Source organism: Pleurodeles waltl, chromosome 4_1, assembly GCF_031143425.1.
Source record: "Pleurodeles waltl isolate 20211129_DDA chromosome 4_1, aPleWal1.hap1.20221129, whole genome shotgun sequence".
Classification (NCBI taxonomy): domain Eukaryota; kingdom Metazoa; phylum Chordata; class Amphibia; order Caudata; family Salamandridae; genus Pleurodeles; species Pleurodeles waltl.
The window spans coordinates 851,579,193-851,596,273 of record NC_090442.1 but is presented as its reverse complement, the minus strand read 5'-3'; positions in this window follow the sequence as shown (position 1 = coordinate 851,596,273).

Here is a 17,081-nt window from a genome sequence, read left to right as displayed (position 1 = left end):
GTCCCTGTGACACAGATGTGTAGCTGTGTGTTTTTTTGTAGCATTGCGGTGCAGTGTGAGTGAGCTGCCCAAAGGGGGCATATTGTGACTGTGAATGTATCCGTCTTGATGTATATTTCAGACTGTGTGAGGAAAGTGATGATTACTTAGTGTCCGTGGCATGCCCCCACTATGATGAGGATGACAGTGCTATGACCTGTAATTAAACAATATGATGGGTAGATGTGTGTACTTATGGTTGATGACGTCCATGGCAGTGTTGGTTTCGTGCACCTTCGAGGATCATCAGAAACTGCAGGACATGTGTGATGGGCTCCATGGCGGCATCAGACGAGAGAGGTTGCTGCAGGTGAGTATCTCCTTTTATACTGTCCATTTCCACCTTCTGAGATGCAGTGGTAGGACCGCCACAGTCACATTGCAGAGTGCAACCTCGTAATTAGTCCGGTGGAAACACAGGCTCCATCAGCCAGCTGGTGCAGCCTCATGACCATGGCGGTCTGTGTTGCCTGGCGGTACTGGCAGAGCCACGGTGGTCTTGGCATCATAGGCCCACTTGACTCCTAATACGGTGGTCTGACCATCAACCTATTGCCAATCGGACGGCCACCACGGCGTTTGAGGGACCGTCAAACCTTTAATGAGGCCCTTAACATTTTTTATTTCAGTGTTTTATTTTAATGTTACTAGAGGACTGCTATACTGCCTGCAGCCCCCCCCCAACATAAAAAAAATGGGCAGTGTTGTCCTTGCACCTTCTAAGGACACCACTAGGCTTGAAAACATATGTTAAAATGCCTGACAGGGCATTATAGGGCATCCTTGCAAGGAGCAGTGAATAATAAATGAGCAGCTCCTAACTCTCATTTATTATTCATTTTATATTTCGAGTGTCCCATTCGGGACACTCCAGAACATAATTATTTGTTGGGAGCTGCAGGGTAAGCCCCAAGTACCCCACAGTCCTGCTTGCCTGCCTATTTGTGGATGCTGGTGGGAGTCAACAATTCTTTTCCTTTAAAAAAAAAAATACTAAATTAGTGTGAAGGGAATGTATGCCTTCCTTCCCCGAGCCAATAATAGATGCAGGGACCCTATCCGCTAGGTCTCAAATTCATTAAATGGGAAGGGGGAATGCGGCCACCTCCCTGAGCCAAGCCTGGCCCCTGGGACCCTATCCTCTGGGGCTGAACTATTTTAAAAGGAGGGTGTGTGCCCCCCTTCTCCAAGCCAGCACTGGCTCATGGACCCCATCCCCAGGCCTGCAATTAATTTTAAAGATAGGGGCATCCAGCCCCCCCAGCCAACATTGACCACGGGATCCCCATCCCTTGGGACCTAAAATGGGTGTCCTGGTGTGCCCACTCAGGACACCCACAAGTCACCTTTTGTTGGGGATCACAAATGGAGCCCCAGTGCCCCTGTGGCCCCCTCTTGCTTCCCTTTGTGCACCCATCCCAGGTGCAGCAGGAGCCACCTTCACTCCAGCCTGGTGGGACCTGGTTTTTCATTACTCTGAGGGGGTGGGAGCAATCTCTTTTTCCTTGCCAGCTAGAGCATGGGCAGGGAAATAAATGTGTGTTCCCACCCTGGAGGAGTTTTGAGCTTCTGTTGGGTGGGAGATCACATTTTTTCCTACCCATGCTCTTGCAGGCAGAGAAACAGTGTACTAGGGTTACACTCCCTAGAACACAACCATAAGGTCAGGCTTAGGGGACAGGGTTCCTGGCCTCAGAGAGGCTTGGGAAGTGGGGCTTCATTCCCCCATCCCTAGTACTTCAAATATGCTCCCAGGCATGGGGTCCCGGGGCATCAGAGAGGCTCAGGCATGTACCCTCCTCCCCCTTATTTTAAAGATGGCCCTGGTGGATGGGATGTTTGGGGCCTTGGAGAGGCTCAGAAAGGTGAAGGGGGCACATGGACTACAAAGGCTAGTGGGGGAGTGTGCCCCACCCTTCCTCCTCATATCTTTTTAACGTTTTTAGGACAAGTGACTGAGTACCATGTCCTAGGATGGCTTCTGCCCCATCATAGTTGGCATGGTGGCAGCCAAGCAGATCTTATCTCAAGATCTGCCAGCCTCACAGATTCTCCTAGCATGAAATATACAAAGTTTATGAGCCTCAAGATCTCAAATACTACTGCATGGATTTGCACCAAATCACAAAACGCACAATTTTTGGACCCAATCTAGCTTTCTTCCAAATTTGCTGTAAATCCGTTCAGCATTTTGGGCTGTAGCTGTGTCTAAATTTACTATGGAAACAATATTGGGGAAAACGTGTTTTGGTACCCCTTGTTTTCTTGGCCCTTGCTTGATGGATCACCCTGAAACTTTCCAAGAAGGAATTGAGGTGAATGAGACTTTGTTTCGAAAGTTTCAGTATGATTCATGAAAAGGTGTCAAAGTGATGAGAAAACCAAAAAATTATTTTCTGATGGAAACACAGTCCTAGCTACAACTATCCAGTGGTCACCGCACCTGGGTAATTACTACATTTAATAGGCAAGAACCAAAAAGCATCCACCCACAGCAAAAGTAGTGTTTCATTTCAAAAGCACAAAAGCCAAGAAGTCTGACCATCTCCTAAGCGAAAGTGCTTCTTCATTAGCTGTTTTGTGTGTGGTTGTGTGGATAATTATGAGGATGAAGAGAAATGTGTAAACAGATAGCTGGATTATGTAAAAATTAGGGAGTGAGCAAGTGCATTGATAATGAATAGACAAGCACGTGAAAAGCCATAAACCCTAAGCCAGATAACTGCTGGGGGCTGTAATGATGCACCCTTAAAAAAGAAAGCAGCCTCTACTCTTGACTTATATTAAACCAGTTCTGCAGGCATACAACACACATGAAGAGAACAATCCAAAGAGGTAATATGGAAGTGTACTATGCAACCCCATTGTTATCAAAAACCAATGCTCCAGAAAAACACAATGCACAATAGGTAATTGTATTATATGTATATGCAAAACCCTTACTATTAAGAAAAATGGAATTTTATTGGAAGGGTATTTTAGACTGTGATGGGGTACAGGACTGTTGCTTCTTTGGCGCCTATTCCACTGTACAAAATGTCGGCATTTATTGGAAAAGTGATTTTCAAACTGTGTTGGGGTACAAGGCTGTTGACTTTTCATCCTGGCATATCTTCCTGCATTGTTTCTCCAAAAATTATTCAAGAATCGTATTGACAAATATGATGGTCTAATGGTTAGAATTCTTGGCAATTCAAATGTTTTTACTCTATGGCCCATTTGCTAATGGCTTACGACCCACATGAAGTAGGTGGTAAAATGTGAATGTTTTGCAAACGCACATCAGTCACAAAATATTCTTGCATACCGATGTGATTCGGTATTAGGAAGGGAAGCCCTTGACACTCCACTTCCTAATACCAAATCGGCATGTAGTCGCAGTCCCAATTTGTGATTTGGTAACATGTTACCGAATCGCAAATTGGTATTCATACATACAAGGATGCATTTTGCGGTCGCAAACGGCCTGATCGGGGTATTTGTGACCAAAAAAATGCATGACACATCTGGCCCCAAAAGTCTTGTTTATTCCTTTACAAAATGAGGACTAGAAGTGCTAGAATACAAATCAGAAACCTGGCATAGATAAGATACTCACACATACATGGACCTTGGAAACATGAATGCTCTGCAATCCTACATTCATATTTGATGCCCTCTACAAAAAACACCCATGCATCGCAGAGGAAAGGAAAGACAAGAAGTGAACGTATATTAAAAAAAAAAACACAACATTTGAGTTACGTGAAACACTTTCCTTATGAACAAAATCTGAAACAGGGTATAAGCACAAATGTGCCATTCGTTCATGGAGCGACTAAAGAAGAAATCATACATTCATTTGCCTAATCCAGGACAGCAGCTTGCATTGAGAAAAAAAAGCACTTAACAGCTCAAGTGGATATTCTATTGCATAACAACAAAGCTCATACTATAGAAAAGGGATAAACGGTTCCAATTCATTATAGTTGCAATGTGCACAAAGGTCTTACCCTTATCATTTTGCCTTACAATGATGAACTTTCTGGGAGTACTGAGAGGGCTTGTCTCTGCAAGTAGGCCTGATCATAATTCAAATAAGATGGTGTTGTGGTGCACTTAGTTGACTCACCCATACTGGTCAATTGGCTGAATCAGCCTTGAGAATGTAACGTCACTGGTGACATTTTTGCCAACAAAAAGCTGACAAGAAAACCATTGAACATCTCTGAAACCTAGCAAACCCTTGCAGGTGGGGTGGAGACCTTCCCCTGTGTTTGCCTTTCCAGCTGGCACCAACGGCCTGCACAGTCCTGGCCTTTCAGTGGAAAGCCATGGCTTTGCCCACCTCTCACAGGGAATTATGGGTGCTATTTAGCATGTAAGAGTCCGAGACTCCCCCTCGCTCTAACGTCACCCTGACCTGGTTAGGGAAGTTGGCCCTTCCTGGAGCCCTAGGCTTTAGGGAATGGGTCTCCCAGGCAAAAGCCATGGCTTCATCCACCTCTCACGAGGTGTTACAGGAGCTGTTCAGCGTGCAGGAGACCCAGACTCCTTCCCCGTCCCATACCACCCTGCCTTGAGTAGGGAAAGATTTCAACCAAGCTAGAAGTGGGTGTTTTTTTTAAGCAGCACAGCAAAGCGACTTGACAGCAAGTCATCCAAGCATAATTGGGGTGCTTTCTGCATTCCTTGACTGAACATTCTCATGGAATGTAGAATACAGACCAAAACATAACAAAGCATGTGTCAATATTGAAAATCTAACAAATACAACACATCTCCATCCACAAGAAAGAAGATAAAACAATACAATATTGCAATAAACAAAACAAACACTAAAGCACAGTCACAAATAAGAGTTACTAAAAATAGTGACTACAGACTATTCATAAATGTCTATTTAACAAACTCAGAATATTTGCCGGGTGGATGTCTGACCCTACTTGTCCAATTAGCCCTCAAAGCAACATATTATTTACTGAAAGAATGTCCTTTAGTTTCCAAATTGTCAGAAAACATGGTATGCCCATTGCACCCATTCCTGTGGTTTCCTGAATGCTCATTTTGTCAAATCTCACCAAAAATTGTTACCTTTTCTGTGTCATTATCCTCATACTTTTTATTGTGACTGCAACTCACCTCAGCACATTTAGTGAATCTTTTCACATTCCATACTTTGCCATCTTGTGTCAGTATACAATTTGTGAATACTTTGAGTACCGTTACGGCCTTGCCAAATTTAGAGAGACATTTGATTTTAAAATTCTCACCCAATCTCCAACCTTAAAAATATGTTCTTTCGCTTACCACTAGGCATCATACCATTCGTTGGGTTTGTTTTGTTTTTTCTCACTATACCTGCTACATTGCTTACGTCACACATCTCATCACCTCTCCCACACTTCTCCTTGAACCACCAGAGACACAAACTGGAAGCCGGATCTCTGCCCTTAAGTAGCTTGAAAGGACTCACTTTGTTGTTGTGTGAGGAGTTATGAGATACATCCACAACCTTTCTCTCAAAGCATTTTAGCATTTTACCAATCTCCTCCATGTCTATATGCCTCTACAGTGTGACCCTCCAACACACGGTTGAACCTCTTGACTTGACCATTTTCATGAAGTTCGTACAGTGCCGTAGTTACATGTTTGATATTACAATGCTTAAAAAAGGATGCCATTTCAATAGATTTCAATTTGACACCATTCCCTGTTACAAAAAACAGAGGGACAACTCCACCTTACAAACACTGCCTTAAAAAACGGAGTCACCATGTTAGTAGTAGCTTGTGACACGAACTTCACCTCTGGCCACTTCGAATGATAGTCTATCAAAACTAATGCAAACCGAGCATCCATGGGTAGAAAACTGAATGCCCCACATGTATCAAAAGCCACCTTTTGCTATGGAAACTGTGGCCACTCAACACTTTTCATCAGTGCTGTACTAACCTTCAACGTTTTCTCACTGCCAGCACACACATCACACTCCTTGACTGTTCTGTCCACCACCCCGTCCAGTACTGGCCACCAGAAATAAATACGTACCAGCCGTTTCATGGCAGACATACTGGGATTTCTCTGTCTGAGGATAACTTCCTGTGCCCCTCTGTGAGAAACACATTTCCCTTTTTTAAATAATACATCTCCTTTTATCTCCAATTCATCTGCCACCTTCTACATAGGTAACCATTTGAGTTTGATATCTCTCCATTTGGGCCACCCCTCCAAAACACATTTCTTGGTAGTCTGCCACACTTCATCAATTACTTCACTCTCCTTCCAAATTTCCTCTGAAATGTCCTCAAATTCAGGTCACCACATTCTTAGTGTTGGCAGTCATCTCAGACTTACTAGTGTTATCCTCCTTATCAGACTGATGACATGGTAATCTCGACAAACAATCAGCTGTCAAGTTCTTCTTCCCTGGCACTGTTGGACCTGGCTTTTTGACAGGGACATCCCCAAACTTTTTGCCTCCTTCCTCCTATTTTTTCTGACCTGTTGTTGTTGGCTTTTGACCTCTGGGCACTTTACCACTGCTAACCAGTGCTAAAGTGCATATGCTCTCTGGGTAAATTGTACTACTGATTGGTTTATCCATGATTGACTATTTAATTTACTTGTAAGTCCCTGGTAGAGTGCACTACATGTGCCTAGGGCAGGTAGATTAAATGCTACTAGTGGGCCTGCAGCACTGGTTGTGCCACCCACCTCAGTAGCTCCTTAACCCTGTCTCAGGCCTGCCATTTCAAGGCCTGTGTGTGCAGTTTCACTGCCACTTCGACTTGGCATTTAAAAGTACTTGCCAAGCCTAGAACTCCCCTTTTACTACATATAAGTCATCCCTAATGTGTGCCCTAGGTAACCCCTAGAGCAGGGTGCGGTGTAGGTAAAAGGCAGGACATGTACCTGTGTAGTTATATGTCCTGGTAGTGTGAAACTCCTAAATTTGTTTTTACACTACTGTGAGGCCTGCTCCTTTCATAGGCTAACATTGGGGCTGCCCTCATACACTGTTGAAGTGGCAGCTCCTGATCTGAAAGGAGCAGGAAGGTCATATTTAGTATGGCCAGAATGGTAATACAAAATCCTGCTGACTGGTGAAGTCGGATTTAATATTACTATTCTGGAAATGCCACTTTTAGAAAGTGAGCATTTCTTTGCACTAAAATCTTGTTGTGCCCTTCAATCCACGTCTGGCTAGGTTTAGTTGACAGCTCCTTGTGCATTCACTCAGACACACTGTAGGAGGCTGGACTGGCTTGTAGTGAGTACCAAGGGGTACTTGCACCTTGCACCAGGCCCAGTTATCCCTTGTTAGTGTATAGGGTGTCTAGCAGCTTAGGCTGATAGATAATGGTAGCTTAGCAAAGCAGCTCAGGCTGAACTAGGAGACGTGTGAAGCTACTACAGTACCACTTAGTGTCATATGCACAATATCATAAGAAAACACAATACCCAGTTATACTAAAAATAAAGGTACTTTATTTTTATGACAATATGCCAAAGTATCTTAGAGTGTACCCTCAGTGAGAGGATAGGAAATATACACAAGATATATATACACAATAGCAAAAATATGCAGTATAGTCTTAGAAAACAGTGCAAACAATGTATAGTTACTATAGGATGCAATGGGGAAACATAGGGATAGGGGCAACACAAACCATATACTCTAGAAGTGGAATGCGAACCACGAATGGACCCCAAACCTATGTGACCTTGTAGAGGGTCGCTGGGACTATTAGAAAATAGTGAGAGTTAGAAAAATAACCCTCCCCAAGACCCTGAAAAGTGAGTGCAAAGTGCACTAAAGTTCCCCTAAGGACAAAATAGTCATGTTAGAGGGAGAATGCAAGGAAAACACAAATCAGCAATGCAACAACGATGGATTCCTGTCTGAGGGTACCTGTGGAACAAGGGGACCAAGTCCAAAAGTCACAAGCAGCTCGTAGCTGGGCAGATGCCCAAGAAATGCCAGCGGTTGGTGCAAAGAAGCTCTTACTAGGCTGAAGAGCTGTGAATACTGCAGGAACGACAAGGGCTAGAGACTTCCCCTTTGGAGGATGGATCCCCCACGCCTTGGAGAGTCGTGCAGAAGTGTTTTCCCGCCGGATGGACGCCAACAAGCCTTGCTACACGCAAATCGTGCGTTTGGCGTTTTTGGACGTTGCTGGGGCCCAGGAGGGACCAGAAGGTCGCAAATTGGACCTGCAGAGAGAGGGGACGTTGAGCAAGACAAAGAGCCCTCACTGAAGCAGGTAGCACCCGGAGAAGTGCCAGAAACAGGCACTACGAGGATGCGTGAAACGGTGCTCGCCGAAGTTGCACAAAGGAGTCCCACGTCGCCGGAGACCAACTTAGAAAGTCGTGCAATGCAGGTTAGAGTGCCGTGGACCCAGGCTTGGCTGTGCACATAGGATTTCCGCCGGAAGTGCCCAGGGGCCGGAGAAGCTTGCAAAGTCGCGGTTCCCAGCAATGCAGCCCAGCGAGGTGAGGCAAGGACTTACCTCCACCAAACTTGGGCTGAAGAGTCACTGGACTGTGGGAGTCACTTGGACGGTGTCGCTGGATTCGAGGGACCTCGCTCGTCGTGCTGAGAGGAGACCCAAGGGACCGGTAATGCAGCTTTTTGGTGCCTGCGGTTGCAGGGGGAAGATTCCGTCGACCCACGGGAGATTTCTTCGGAGCTTCTGGTGCAGAGAGGAGGCAGACTACCCCCACAGCATGCCCAAGCAGGAAAACAGTCGTGAAGGCGGCAGGATCAGCGTTACAGAGTTGCAGTAGTCGTCTTTGCTACTATGTTGCAGGTTTGCAGGCTTCCAGCGCGGTCAGCGGTCGATTCCTTATCAGAAGGTGAAGAGGGAGATGCAGAGGAACTCGGCTGAGCTCATGCATTCGTTATCTAAAGTTTCCCCAGAGACAGAGACCCTAAATAGCCAGAAAAGAGGGTTTGGCTACCTAGGAGAGAGGAAAGGCTACTAACACCTGAAGGAGCCTATCACAAGGAGTCTCTGACGTCACCTGGTGGCACTGGCCACTCAGAGCAGTCCAGTGTGCCAGCAGCACCTCTGTTTCCAAGATGGCAGAGGTCTGGAGCACACTGGAGGAGCTCTGGTCACCTCCCAGGGGAGGTGCAGGTCAGGGGAGTGGTCACTCCCCTTTCCTTTGTCCAGTTTCGCGCCAGAGCAGGGGCTAAGGGGTCCCTGAACCGGTGTAGACTGGCTTATGCAGAATTGGGCACATCTGTGCCCAACAAAGCATTTCCAGAGGCTGGGGGAGGCTACTCCTCCCCTGCCTTCACACCATTTTCCAAAGGGAGAGGGTGTCACACCCTCTCTCAGAGGAAGTTCTTTGTTCTGCCATCCTGGGCCAGGCCTGGCTGGACCCCAGGAGGGCAGCTGCCTGTCTGAGGGGTTGGCAGCAGCAGCAGCTGCAGAGAAACCCCAGGAAGGGCAGTCTGGCAGTACCAGGGTCTGTGCTACAGACCACTGGGATCATGGAATTGTACCAACAATGCCAGGATGGCATAGAGGGGGCAATTCCATGATCATAGACATGTTACATGGCCATATTCGGAGTTACCATGGTGAAGCTACATATAGGTAGTGACCTATATGTAGTGCACGCGTGTAATGGTGTCCCCGCACTCACAAAGTTCAGTGAATTGGCTCTGAACAATGTGGGGGCACCTTGGCTAGTGCCAGGGTGCCCTTACACTAAGTAACTTTGCACCTAACCTTTACCAGGTAAAGGTTAGACATATAGGTGACTTATAAGTTACTTAAGTGCAGTGAAAAATGGCTGTGAAATAACGTGGACGTTATTTCACTCAGGCTGCAGTGGCAGGCCTGTGTAAGAATTGTCAGAGCTCCCTATGGGTGGCAAAAGAAATGCTGCAGCCCATAGGGATCTCCTGGAACCCCAATACCCTGGGTACCTCAGTACCATATACTAGGGAATTATAAGGGTGTTCCAGTAAGCCAATGTGAATTGGTAAAAATGGTCACTAGCCTGTCAGTGACAATTTGGAAAGAAATGAGAGAGCATAACCACTGAGGTTCTGATTAGCAGAGCCTCAGTGAGACAGTTAGTCACTACACAGGTAACACATTCAGGCACACTTATGAGCACTGGGGCCCTGGGTTACCAGGGTCCCAGTGACACATACAACTAAAACAACATATATACAGTGAAAAATGGGGGTAACATGCCAGGCAAGATGGTACTTTCCTACACAACCCCCCCCCAAACGAAGGACAATAAGACTAGCCATTACCTGATGAGTCTTCATTGTCTAAGTGGAAATATCTGGAGAGTCCATCTGCATTGGAGTGGCTACTCCCAGGTCTATGTTCCACTGTATAGTCCATTCCCTGTAGGGATATGGACCACCTCAACAATTTAGGATTTTCACCTTTCATTTGTTTTAGCCAAAGTAGAGGTTTGTGGTCTGTCTGAACAATGAAGTGAGTGCCAAACAGGTATGGCCTCAACTTCTTCAGAGCCCAGACCACAGCAAAGGCCTCCCTCTCAATGGCAGACCAACGCTTTTCTCTAGGGGTCAACCTTCTACTAATAAAAGCAACAGGTTGATCCTGGCCCTCAGAATTAAGTTGTGATAGGACTGCCCCTACTCCTAATTCAGATGCATCAGTTTGGACATAGAATTTTTTAGAGTAACAAGGGCTTTTCAGGACAGGGGCAGAGCACATGGCCTGCTTCAGCTCCTCAAAAGCTTTCTGACAGTTTGCTGTCCATAATACCTTTTTAGGCATTTTCTTGGATGTGAGGTCATTAAGAGGGGCTGCAATGGAGCCATAGTTCTTAATGAACCTCCTGTAATACCCAGTGAGGCCTAGGAAGGCTCTCACCTGAGTCTGAGTGGTAGGGGGAACCCAATCAATAATAGTTTGGATTTTCCCCTGAAGTGGTGCAATCTGTTCCCCACCAACAAGGTGTCCCAGATAAACCACCTTACCCTGCCCTATCTGGCACTTTGAAGCCTTGATAGTGAGGCCTGCCTTTTGCAGGGCCTCCAAAACTTTCCAAAGGTGGACCAGGTGATCATCCCAGCTGGAGCTAAAGACAGCTATATCATCCAAATATGCTGCACTGAAAGCCTCCAGCCCTTGCAGGACTGTGTTCACCAACCTCTGAAAAGTGGCAGGTGCATTTTTCAAACCAAAAGGCATTACAGTAAACTGGTAATGTCCTCCAATGGTAGAAAATGCAGTCTTAGGTTTAGCATCTTCTGACATTTTGATCTGCCAATACCCTGCAGTCAAATCAAAAGTGCTTAGATACTTGGCAGATGCCAGTGTATCTATTAGCTCATCTGCCCTGGGTATAGGGTGAGCATCAGTTTTGGTTACCAAGTTGAGACCTCTATAGTCTACACAAAACCTCATTTCTTTCTTTCCATCCTTAGAATTGGGTTTTGGTACCAGTACCACAGGAGAAGCCCATGGACTGTCAGAGTGCTCAACCACTCCTAGTTCCAACATCTTCTGAACTTCTTGCTTTATGCAGTCCCTGACATGGTCAGGCTGCCTATAGATCTTACTTTTGACAGGTAAACTGTCTCCAGTATCTATAGTGTGCTCACACCAAGAAGTGGTGCCTGGCACAATGGAGAAGAGTTCGGAAAATTGTCCTAGGAGATTTATGCAATTATCTTTCTGCTCAGCAGTAAGACAATCAGCCAAAACTACACCTTCCACAAGAGCATCCTGCTCTGTGGAAGAGAAGAGATCAGGTAGAGGATCACTGTCTTCTTCCTGTCCCTCATCTGTTGCCATGAGCAGGGTGAGATCAGCCCTGTCATAGTAGGGTTTCAGGCGGTTGACATGGAGCACCCTAAGGGGACTCCTGGCAGTGCCTAAGTCAACCAAGTAGGTGACTTCACCCTTCTTTTCAACAATTGTGTGGGGTCCACTCCATTTATCTTGGAGTGCTCTTGGGGCCACAGGCTCCAAGACCCACACTTTCTGCCCTGGTTGGTACTGAACCAAAACAGCCTTCTGATCATGCCATTGCTTCTGGAGCTCTTGGCTGGCCTGAAGGTTTTTACTGGCCTTTTTCATGTATTCAGCCATCCTTGATCTGAGGCCAAGTACATAATCCACAATATCCTGCTTAGGAGCTTTTAAAGGTTGTTCCCAACCCTCCTTTACAAGTGTGAGTGGACCCCTAACAGGGTGTCCAAAAAGAAGTTCAAAGGGGCTGAAGCCCACTCCTTTCTGGGGTACCTCCCTGTAGGCAAAAAGGAGGCATGGTAGAAGGATATCCCATCTCCTGCGGAGTTTTTCAGGGAGTCCCATAATCATGCCTTTGAGAGTTTTATTAAATCTCTCCACCAGTCCATTTGTTTGTGGATGATAGGGTGTTGTGAACTTGTAAGTTACACCACACTCCTTCCACATGGCCTTTAAGTATGCAGACATGAAATTGCTTCCCCTGTCTGATACTACTTCCTTTGGGAAGCCCACCCTGGAAAATATTCACAGGAGGGCCTTTGCCACTGCAGGAGCTGTAGTGGTCCTTAAAGGAATAGCTTCAGGATATCTTGTGGCATGGTCCACTACCACTAAGATAAACCTATTGCCTGAAGCAGTAGGAGGGTCAAGGGGGCCAACTATGTCAACCCCTACCCTTTCAAAGGGAACCCCAACCACAGGCAGTGGGATAAGGGGTGCCTTTGGAGTGCCACCTGTCTTGCCACTGGCTTGACAGGTTTCACAGGACTTACAAAATTCTTTTGTGTCCTCAGACATCCTAGGCCAATGAAACAGTGGTACCAATCTGTCCCAAGTTTTCATTTGACCCAGGTGCCCAGCTAAGGGAATGTCATGTGCCAGTGTTAGGAGGAACTTTCTGTACTCCTGAGGAATCACTAATCTCCTGGCAGCTCCAGGTTTAGGATCCCTATGCTCAGTGTACAAGAGGTTGTCCTCCCAGTAAACTCTGTGTGAGTCACTGACATCCCCATTAGCCTGTTTGACAGCTTGCTGTCTGAGACCCTCTAATGTGGGACAGGTTTGCTGTGCCACACTCAGCTTCTCTCTGGCAGGCCCCCCTTCACCCAAAAGCTCAGCAGTGTCTGCTTCCAGCTCCTCTGGTGTAGGTTCTGCACAGGGAGGGAATTCTTCTTCCTCAGAAGTAGAATCCACTGTAGAGGGAGGGATAGTAGGAAGTGGTTTGCTTCTACTAGCCCTAGCTTTAGGGAGCACTTGGTCCATTGTTCCAGGATCCAAGCTTCCCTGTCCTTTTTGCTTTTTGGCCTGAGCCCTTGTCAAAGCAAAAATATGCCCTGGGATGCCCAGCATTGCTGCATGGGCCTCCAACTCCACATCTGACCAAGCTGATGTCTCCAAATCGTTCCCTAATAGACAGTCTACAGGTAAATCTGAAGCTACCACAACTTTCTTTGGACCAGATACCCCCCCCCCAGTTGAGATTTACAACAGCCATGGGGTGGCTTTGTGTTATGTTGTGAGCATCGGTTACTTGGTACTGGTGTCCAAGTATGTGTTGTTCAGGGTGCACCAGTTTCTCAATCACCATTGTGACACTGGCACCTGTGTCCCTGTAGGCCTGGACCTCAACACCATTTATTAGGGTTAGTTGCTTGTACTTCTCCAAGTTATGGGGGCAAGCAACCAAAGTGGCTAAGTCAATAGCCCCTTCAGAGACTAAAGTAGCCTCTGTGGTCTCCCTAATCAGACCAACCCCAACTAAATTACCAAAAGTGAGCCCAGCTACTCCCTTGGATTGGCTATTAGTAGGTTTGCTCCCACCACCACTGCTATTAGTAGGGACACTAGGTGTAGCAGTAGGGGTTGTAGTGGTAGGAGCTGTGGTGCCTTTCTTTGGACAACTGGGATCTGTTGTCCAATGGCCTTTTATCTTACATAAATAGCACCATGGTTTCTTTTCCTTGTTCTGATTAAAGGAGGATTTGGGCCCACCACCCCCACCAGAGTGTTTTTGTGGGCCTGATGAAGACTCATTTTTTGATTTGTCCCCACCCTTGTCAGAAGACTTACCATCCTTCTTTTTGTTGCCATCTTTGTCACCCCCTGTATGAACTTTTCTGTTCACTCTTGTTCTGACCCATTTGTCTGCCTTCTTTCCCAATTCTTGGGGAGAGGTCAGATCAGAGTCCACCAAGTACTGGTGCAACAAATCAGACACACAATTATTAAGAATATGCTCTCTCAGGATCAAGTTATACAGGCTGTCATAATCAGTAACTTTGCTGCCATGTAACCACCCCTCCAAGGCCTTCACTGCCTGGTCAATGAAATCAACCCAGTCTTGTGAAGACTCCTTTTTGGTATCTCTGAACTTTATCCTGTACTGTTCAGTGGTTAAGCCATAACCATCCAGGAGTGCATTCTTAAGAACTTGGAAATTGTTAGCATCATTTTCTTTTACAGTAAGGAGCCTATCCCTACCTTTTCCAGTAAATGATAGCCATAGGATAGCAGCCCACTGCTTTTGAGGGACATCCTGTACAGCACAGGCCCTCTCAAGTGCAGCAAACCACTTGTTAATGTCATCCCCCTCCTTGTAAGGGGGAACTATCTTATGCAGATTCCTGGAATCATGCTCTTTTGCAGGATGACTATGGGGAATACTGCTGCTGCCACCATGGGTATCTAAACCCATCTTCTGTCTTTCCCTCTCTATTTCTAAAGACTGTCTATCCAAATCCAGCTTCTTGAGCTTCAGTCTGGTTTGCTCCACTCTCAATCTATTGAGCTCCCTTTCTAACAATCTGTCATCAGGGTGGGTGGGAGGGACATTTCTAGATACAGAGGTATGATGGGAATGAACAGAAGGAGACCTGTCCCTTACAGAGGGCACCCTAACAGCTTGGCTACCAGTATAATGTGAGAGCACATCATCAGTATGATGTGATTCAACCTCTGTACCAACTATGCTAGACTGTCTAGTAATGGGCAGGCTGAGAAGTTTCTTTCCTGAACCTTTTCCTGGGGGAGTCCCTGGATCAGACTGAGAACCATTAGCTACTTTTTCTACAGATTGGGCACTTATGGCCTTATCCTGTACTCTAAGCATATTAATTAACAGTTCTAAGGAAGGATTCTTCCCTACACTCAAACCTCTCTCTATGCAGAGACTCCTTGCTCCTTTCCAGCTAAGGTGATCATATGCAAGTTTGGACAGTTCAACTTTTTGGCCTGTGCCAGACATTTTTAGAGAGAGTTAAAGTGATAGACAAAGAGAAAAAAGTTTTCAGAACTTTTTGGAAAGACAGAAAAAAACTTTTTAAACTTTTAAGAACTTTTTGAAAGTTTAGAAGTACTTTTCAGCACTTAGAAAAGAGTGAAAAGAGGAAATGCAAAACTTTTTGGCTATGTGTATATACACTGACCTTGTTTTGTATATTTTTCTCTTATGAAAAGTACAATGACAAGAGTGGTAAGTAGTCTCAAAGCACTTATCCCACCGCTGCACAACCAATGTAGGAGGCTGGACTGGCTTGTAGTGAGTACCAAGGGGTACTTGCACCTTGCACCAGGCCCAGTTATCCCTTGTTAGTGTATAGGGTGTCTAGCAGCTTAGGCTGATAGATAATGGTAGCTTAGCAAAGCAGCTCAGGCTGAACTAGGAGACGTGTGAAGCTACTACAGTACCACTTAGTGTCATATGCACAATATCATAAGAAAACACAATACACAGTTATACTAAAAATAAAGGTACTTTATTTTTATGACAATATGCCAAAGTATCTTAGAGTGTACCCTCAGTGAGAGGATAGGAAATATACACAAGATATATATACACAATAGCAAAAATATGCAGTATAGTCTTAGAAAACAGTGCAAACAATGTATAGTTACAATAGGATGCAATGGGGAAACATAGGGATAGGGGCAACACAAACCATATACTCTAGAAGTGGAATGCGAACCACGAATGGACCCCAAACCTATGTGACCTTGTAGAGGGTCGCTGGGACTATTAGAAAATAGTGAGAGTTAGAAAAATAACCCTCCCCAAGACCCTGAAAAGTGAGTGCAAAGTGCACTAAAGTTCCCCTAAGGACAAAATAGTCGTGTTAGAGGGAGAATGCAAGGAAAACACAAATCAGCAATGCAACAACGATGGATTCCTGTCTGAGGGTACCTGTGGAACAAGGGGACCAAGTCCAAAAGTCACAAGCAGCTCGTAGCTGGGCAGATGCCCAAGAAATGCCAGCGGTTGGTGCAAAGAAGCTCTTACTAGGCTGAAGAGCTGTGAATACTGCAGGAACGACAAGGGCTAGAGACTTCCCCTTTGGAGGATGGATCCCCCACGCCTTGGAGAGTCGTGCAAAAGTGTTTTCCCGCCGGATGGACGCCAACAAGCCTTGCTACACGCAAATCATGCGTTTGGCGTTTTTGGACGCTGCTGGGGCCCAGGAGGGACCAGAAGGTCGCAAATTGGACCTGCAGAGAGAGGGGACGTTGAGCAAGACAAAGAGCCCTCACTGAAGCAGGTAGCACCCGGAGAAGTGCCAGAAACAGGCACTACGAGGATGCGTGAAACGGTGCTCGCCGAAGTTGCACAAAGGAGTCCCACGTCGCCGGAGACCAACTTAGAAAGTCGTGCAATGCAGGTTAGAGTGCCGTGGACCCAGGCTTGGCTGTGCACACAGGATTTCCGCCGGAAGTGCCCAGGGGCCGGAGAAGCTTGCAAAGTCGCGGTTCCCAGCAATGCAGCCCAGCGAGGTGAGGCAAGGACTTACCTCCACCAAACTTGGGCTGAAGAGTCACTGGACTGTGGGAGTCACTTGGACGGTGTCGCTGGATTCGAGGGACCTCGCTCGTCGTGCTGAGAGGAGACCCAAGGGACCGGTAATGCAGCTTTTTGGTGCCTGCGGTTGCAGGGGGAAGATTCCGTCGACCCACAGGAGATTTCTTCGGAGCTTCTGGTGCAGAGAGGAGGCAGACTACCCCCACAGCATGCCCAAGCAGGAAAACAGTCGAGAAGGCGGCAGGATCAGCGTTACAGAGTTGCAGTAGTCGTCTTTGCTACTATGTTGC